A 6632-nucleotide genomic window follows, 5' to 3' on the forward strand; every position below is an offset into this window, starting at 1 on the left:
GGTACTCCATCTCCGGTTGAACTGACTGTTTTCGACACATCAGAACAACTTTTGGTTAGGTGCTTAATCATTCTTAATGACATTCAAAGAAACGCCTGCAGCAAAAATTCATTTCACTGCTTCTCCATTAAAGAGCTATTTGGATATTGTAACGCCAGTTAATGAGGTCGTATATATTTGTTGCCTGTTATTTAGAACGCAATGGCACTGTTTCAATTCAATTTTTTAATGCAGTCATGTAAAGTCTGTAAATAAAATTCAGTTAGAGATATTGTATGACTTGCTCGCGTTTCTTTTTATTTATTTATTTTTTTGTCACTTTTTTCAAGACTAAATGCATAGATACAAAATTAATAAATTATTGAGGGTAAATAAATTGCCACACACTGTTAACAAATAGGGACTAAACAACAAAACAAAAACACACAAGGACAGTCGGAATGCAACGCGGCTGTTGACCTCCTGGATGTCATAAATGGCAACCAGAAGTCAGTTTCGTTCTAACCGCAACAAATTTGAAAGCTTTCTCTTTCACTCTAGCCTGTAGTGCGACGTTATCGAATCAGACTACAAGAATAGGGAAACGTTCGTGACGAGCCAAAACGTCTGATCAGTACGTGGATCGCCTCATTATCTTTAGATAGCCGTCCCTTAGTTATGAAGGAGACACCGGTTTGGACCTGGAGGAAGTTCTGTTCTTCTTGGCTTGTGCCTCTACTTTATTCTAACAATGAAACGAATAAAGAAACAAATAAATAAGTAAAAAACAACAACAAACAAACAACAACTAATCAATTAATTAATTTATTAATTAAACATATAGATAAAAATCTGGGATACGTTTTATAAGTAAAAATAATAGGTGGTTGCTAAGTTAATTTCTCATCTTTCTTTCTTTCTTTCTTTCTTTCTTTCTTTCTTTGTTTTTTTCTTTTTCTTTTTCCTTTCTTCTTTTGTTTTACATCCTATTGCCTTAAGGTATGACCAGAGATCGTATATTGGTCTGTGTGTACAGTGGAACCTTGATATAATTAACGAACCTCCACATAACGAATTCCTCTGTTTAACGAACGATATTCTTGCCACAGAAATAGTTCAATATATGTAAATGAACCTCGAGCGAAGCTTCTTTGAAAACTCCTCAGTACTATTGTTCAGAAAATGTAGGTTAAGTGTTTGTTCGAAATGTAGTTTTAATGTGAAATATGTTTCAAATACAGGGAAAACCTGCCAAAATTATATAAATAACATTCAAATAGATCTCAAATACATTTTCAGCTCCTATGACTATTTTGGTTTTATTCGTAAAAAAAAAAAAAATAATAAAAATACCCTAAATTGAGGTAAAAAATGTTTTAAAATCATTTAAATGCATTTTAACTACTTCTCAAACAGTTTCAAAATACAGTTGGTTTGGTAAGGGCGAACCTTTATATAACGAATTCCTCTGTTTAACGAACGTTAGTCTTTGCCACAGAAATAGTTCAATATGTGACAATGAATCTCGAGCGAAACCTCATTATCGAACATATTTTGCCAGTGTGTCCCTTAGGTCTTCTCTGTTGCTGGTTTTCATAGTCACGCCATACAAATCAAAACCGTTCAATTGATAAAGTCCAGAATTTGGGAAATGGAAGGAGGTAAATATACAAAGACCCTCTTCAAGATTCAGGTCACAAGAACATTCCGTATACGAGAAATGTTTTACCCAAATTTATAGAGATTTGTATGGAGACGCCATGCTGGTGCCCACCAGGATGGGCACCTACCTGGCGGACGGAAACCATAAAAAACATTTAGTCTGTAACTAAGTTTTTGTACAAAAGCGTGAATTTATTCTTCGTGGAACTCATAATCATTAAAAGTAATACTTTTTCTAATCCATGAGCTGTTTAGGTAGCAAAATTCCCCGAAATACATCACTTTTTTAACCTACGTAACAGCTCTCTCGGCCGTCATGTAATTACCACGTCACGCAAAAGCTTAAAAATTCAAGCGTACTCTATCACAAAACCAAGAACCCTTTTGAAGCGAAAAATTGCAAGAAAATTAGTTTTTAGCTGTTCTGATACATCATGAAAGTAAAATCTCAGTAGGATCGATAGTTATGTAGTTTGAATTTTAGTGACGTCATGTGAAAACCAACAATATGCAGTTAATCCATTTTATTCAGGTAAAGGAAAAAATTGGAACAGTACTGAGTGTTTAATTTGATTAAGGCAAGACTTTTTCATGAGATTTTCTGGCCTACATTATACTATATGTTCATTGCTTTTTTTTCCTCATACTGATCATACTGATAAGCGTTATCTATTACCCCGCGAGCAGAGTCTTCTTCGATTTATCTATAGAAAGTAAGATGGATCTCAAGTGGGCATTCTTCGCATGTCTTTTTGCCTCATTGACTAATTGAGTGTTGTAAATATTGTCTCTATAAAAGTCTAAGTTCAACATTTCGTATGACATTTCTGCAATGTTAATGTTGATATAAAGATACGTAAAAATCCTTGACTGAGTCAGGATATGATTACATTTTTCTTTCTTGCAAAATAGATAACTGTTACATGCATTTCGCCCCACCCCAAGTCAGTCTTGGGTTCTGGATTCCATACACGCTATTGATTCCGGATTCAAATCGTTTGTGGGATTCCGGATTTTTTGAGCTGAATTCTGGATTCCAAAGCGCAAGATTCCGGATGCCACAAGCAATGACTCCGGATCACCTTACATGGGGTGAAGTAACCTACCCCTCCCCTATGTAACAATTTTGCCCTTAGTGGGAAGTAAAAGTTAATGTTAACTTAGGGGAGGGGTCATGAGGTGGTCAGTTGCCCAGAAACCCCAATTGATCCCGATTTTCCAAAACATGCATACCAAAAGAAGATCAGTAAATTTAGCCATTTCCATTGCAAGCTGTTTCCCGGTAGGTTTTTTGGGATGGCGAATTCTTCTTCTTCCTCCTCTTCGTATAATGAATCCTTCAGCAGCGTGGTCTACCAGTATACAGCTTAAAATCATCCATAAGCCGATTAATGTAAAGAGACGTTTGGAATCCATCGTTGCTATTTGATTTTGCAAGCAGTCTGCCAGTGGATTTAATCAGTCAGGTCTATCACCGCTATGGAGAGGTCTCAGAGAGCAATCAGTTCACGACCACATGGTCAACTGCGAAGAAAATTGCAACAACTTTTAGCGAAGAAAGAGTTGCTTTTATTCAAATTAAAGCAGCTTTCAATGTTAAATAATTACAATCCCCATTCTGCAATAGCCATGCATTTGGCCGGCCATTCTTACTTGTCTTACTTGGAAACTTGTTTAATTTACTCCTTAGCCTGGTGACTAGGGCATAAACATAAGCAAAAGCGTACGTATTAGCATAAGCATTAGCACAAGCACAAGCACTTTTCCGCAGAAAACCCCAATTCTGCGACAAAAAAAGGCTAAAAAGATTCCTGATAAAGATTTCCTTCGACTCTCGTTGTCGCATGTACTGGACATTGTATTTATACAAGAGGCAGCACTTTTGCAACGAGAAAGCCTTGCAGAGGAAAATCATAAATCTCAAAGCAATTGAAATTCAGGTAGCCTTTTGAATCCTTCACAATTTCTTGTTCATGATTAATTACCAGTTCCGTTTTTTATAGACCACTAATGTCTTAGATTCCACAAGATTTTTCTCACACAAACTCTCCGCAGGCTAGGGGTCTGAGTTAAAAACAGGTGTGGAATGAAACCTCACAACCGCCTATGATTGTTTCACTGAATCTCCTTGTCACTCGGATAATTGATTTCCGACCTAATTATAGAAACTTGACTGCGCTCGTTTTGGACGGCCCGATTAAGGTTTTATGATCCGAGTTCACTTGCCGCCCCATAGCGCGGCTCCATTGATGGACAATGATGTAGGCGATCCTGATAATACATCAGATCATCCCAAAGGAACGCGACCACGACAACCCTACAAAGGGGCTTAAGTCACGAAATTTTTGCCAACAATTGCTGTCAATTCTATGCTTAACTAATTACTTAGTGCGTTTAGCTATACACAAAATGTTATGTTAGAGATATGAAGATGTCAAAACCGTGCAATTTTGTCAGAGAGCACTGATCATATAATTCAGTTCGGAGGTGATTTTTGCAGGCATAGCCCGATTTAAGTAAAAAATTTGAAACTCGGCCCCATAAGCATGAACTTTCTTAAATTTCATGTCCTAGTTAACCTTGCCATCCGTTGTTAAAGACGACAGAAAACAGTTAAAATGCCTTAATGTAGTCTTGGGAAACTGGACTTTTACTTTTTTGGATATGAACTGATGATGAGACTAAAGCTTTTGCTTTTCATAAAGCAGAAGTGGCAACGTTAGTATGAAAAGGCTCTTTAAATCACTACACCGAATTAGTTTCTGTGTCCAAATACCGAAAAGGCTTGCTCATTAATGAACCTCTTAGTTGTATTGCACCAACTACAATAGCAACTCGTAATCGCAGCCGGTCAACTTAAAAAAACGGTACACGTGCTAGATGGAAGCGTCATTCTAAAACATTATTGACTTGAAACCAAACACCATTTTTGTAACGTCAAGTGCATTACAATTTAAATCTTAGAGAAGAAATAGAAAACCATTAAGACTTACCTTTTCGATTCGTAGAAATCGGCGCTGCGTGAAGGTCTGAAAAACACTCATGGAAATTTATACATTGTGTCAATTATATATCGTTTGTGGATTTTATTATTCAGGCGGTAATTCCGCGGGCTATAATGACGTTAAGCCTTTTAGATTGTCTGTGTTTGAGCATTTTTGAATAAATTCGTGGGAACTACGCCTCGTTTCCCCTTAGCGACTCGAAGGAATTATGAGGGTGGATAACACTTGAGTTTTAGAATACCTATCACGTAAAGAATTAAGCCAGTATTTTATACTAAAGCACCCAGAAAGTTTGTCAAGACTTCTTCCTCTATCGAATCTAGAACTTTCCCACCATGCATTTTTTAACGGTTCAGTGGTAATACCCTCTTAAACAAATCACCTTTTTTCTTTCGTTGTTCTTTTCATTTCAGTTTTGTTTCAAGTCTCTGTCGCTGTAGTTGTTTTCTTGTATTATTATTTATTATTATTGTTATTTTTTTTTTTTGCAAAAGTGGAGCTTACGTTTTTTTTAATGCGACTGACTCTTGCGGTTATCATCGGGAATAAACACAACTGAAAAAGAAGAAGAAAAAACGTTATTCGAACGATGCCCCCAACCAATGCAAATACTCTTCAGAGCAAATTAGATTCAACTTTTATGAATAGTACAAAAGTTAAATTCGAGCCTGCTCCTTCGAAGCTGGGAACCACTAACACTGACGCTCTTAGTGTAAGAGTGGATTTGCACTGTTGCGTGATTTTGCTGAGTGCACGAACGTAAATTTTACGTGCGTAAAAAAACCTAGAGGCCATAGGGAGATTTGGAGTTACGTTAACTGTAAACGGAAAACGTCATGATCAAGTTAAGAATTTCTCAGAAAAGAAAATGAGTAGATAAAATGTTTCAAAAACAAAAGTGCGTGAAACTACTAAATATTTGTGTACTGTGAAGTAATTTCAGTGTCAAAACGTGGACAAGAAGCCTGAGGGAAAACTTGATCACGTGGAACAAATTCTCGTTTACTGTTTACCGAAAACGTGGGTCCAATGTATGAAAAGGGCGAGCGAAAACACAAGGCTGTGCGAGTTTCAAATTTGCGTTGTCACGCGACGTTCCATACATTACCTCTATTTTATTTTTCATACGAGCAAAAACCTTACGCACATGCATAGCAAGTAGAAAAATCACGCGACAGTGAAAATCCACTTTTAGGGTGAACTTTGATCTTTTCTAGTCGTCAAGAATTCTAATTTTGACTTTGGTCATCCACCGAACCCATCTGATCCCACATGGTCTTAAGAGGCACACCTGTTAATCTGCTTAATATTCGTTCAGATGGTTATTGGCATCGCAAGGAAAGTGCGTTAAAGCATCAGAAGTATTTCCTACTTTTTAGAGTATTCATTGAGTAAGTATTCAAAGGAATCACGATTTACATTCCGAAGCCTTGTAAAATTTGCTTCGTTCTCCTATACATAAAAGTACATCGACTATCCAGTAAGAGTTCTCTTTTTTTTGTTTTTTGTTTTTCAATCTTTCCATCAGCTAGTCTCCCTGTAGGGTAACTTAAGAACACGATCAGGAGGAAGCTTAGACAAAAAGGCTGTTTACTTCTGGCCTTGTTCACACTCACGCAATATCACATTATCACGCAGACGTGTACTGCTAAAAAAATCTAGACACGATAACGCATCAATTGTCGTCGATATCATTTTCCACGTAATTTTAAAGCTGTCGCTACATTGTAAATTCATTTCTTCGGTAGCAAAAATAGACTTATCGTTTCGCCCCATGTAGGGGAGGAATCCAAGACAATTTTGAATTCTGGATTCAACACCACAGATTCCAATCTTTAGTGACACTGCTGATAGCTTACGAGAGCATCCGGTTTTTTCGTCTCAAGTTTCTAGTTTCACCCTCCGAGAAAAACCGTTTGCGAAAGCAAGCCGATTTTTTCTCGGCTCGTTTTCGCAGACGGTTTTTCTCCGCGCGTGAAACTACAA

General features: G+C 37.1%; 1 long non-coding RNA gene across 1 annotated transcript; it reads right to left on the reverse strand.

The window, feature by feature from the left end:
- Positions 1-335: 335 nt before the first annotated feature.
- On the reverse strand, positions 336-4770 carry LOC140943393 (uncharacterized). Its single transcript, XR_012166607.1, has 3 exons — positions 4635-4770; positions 2875-3165; positions 336-724 (listed from the first exon to the last, which is right to left on the reverse strand). It is a non-coding gene; the product is annotated as an uncharacterized lncRNA (long non-coding RNA).
- Positions 4771-6632: the final 1862 nt, after the last annotated feature.

The sequence above is a fragment of the Porites lutea genome, chromosome 7 (genome assembly GCF_958299795.1).
Source record: "Porites lutea chromosome 7, jaPorLute2.1, whole genome shotgun sequence".
Lineage (NCBI taxonomy): Eukaryota > Metazoa > Cnidaria > Anthozoa > Scleractinia > Poritidae > Porites > Porites lutea.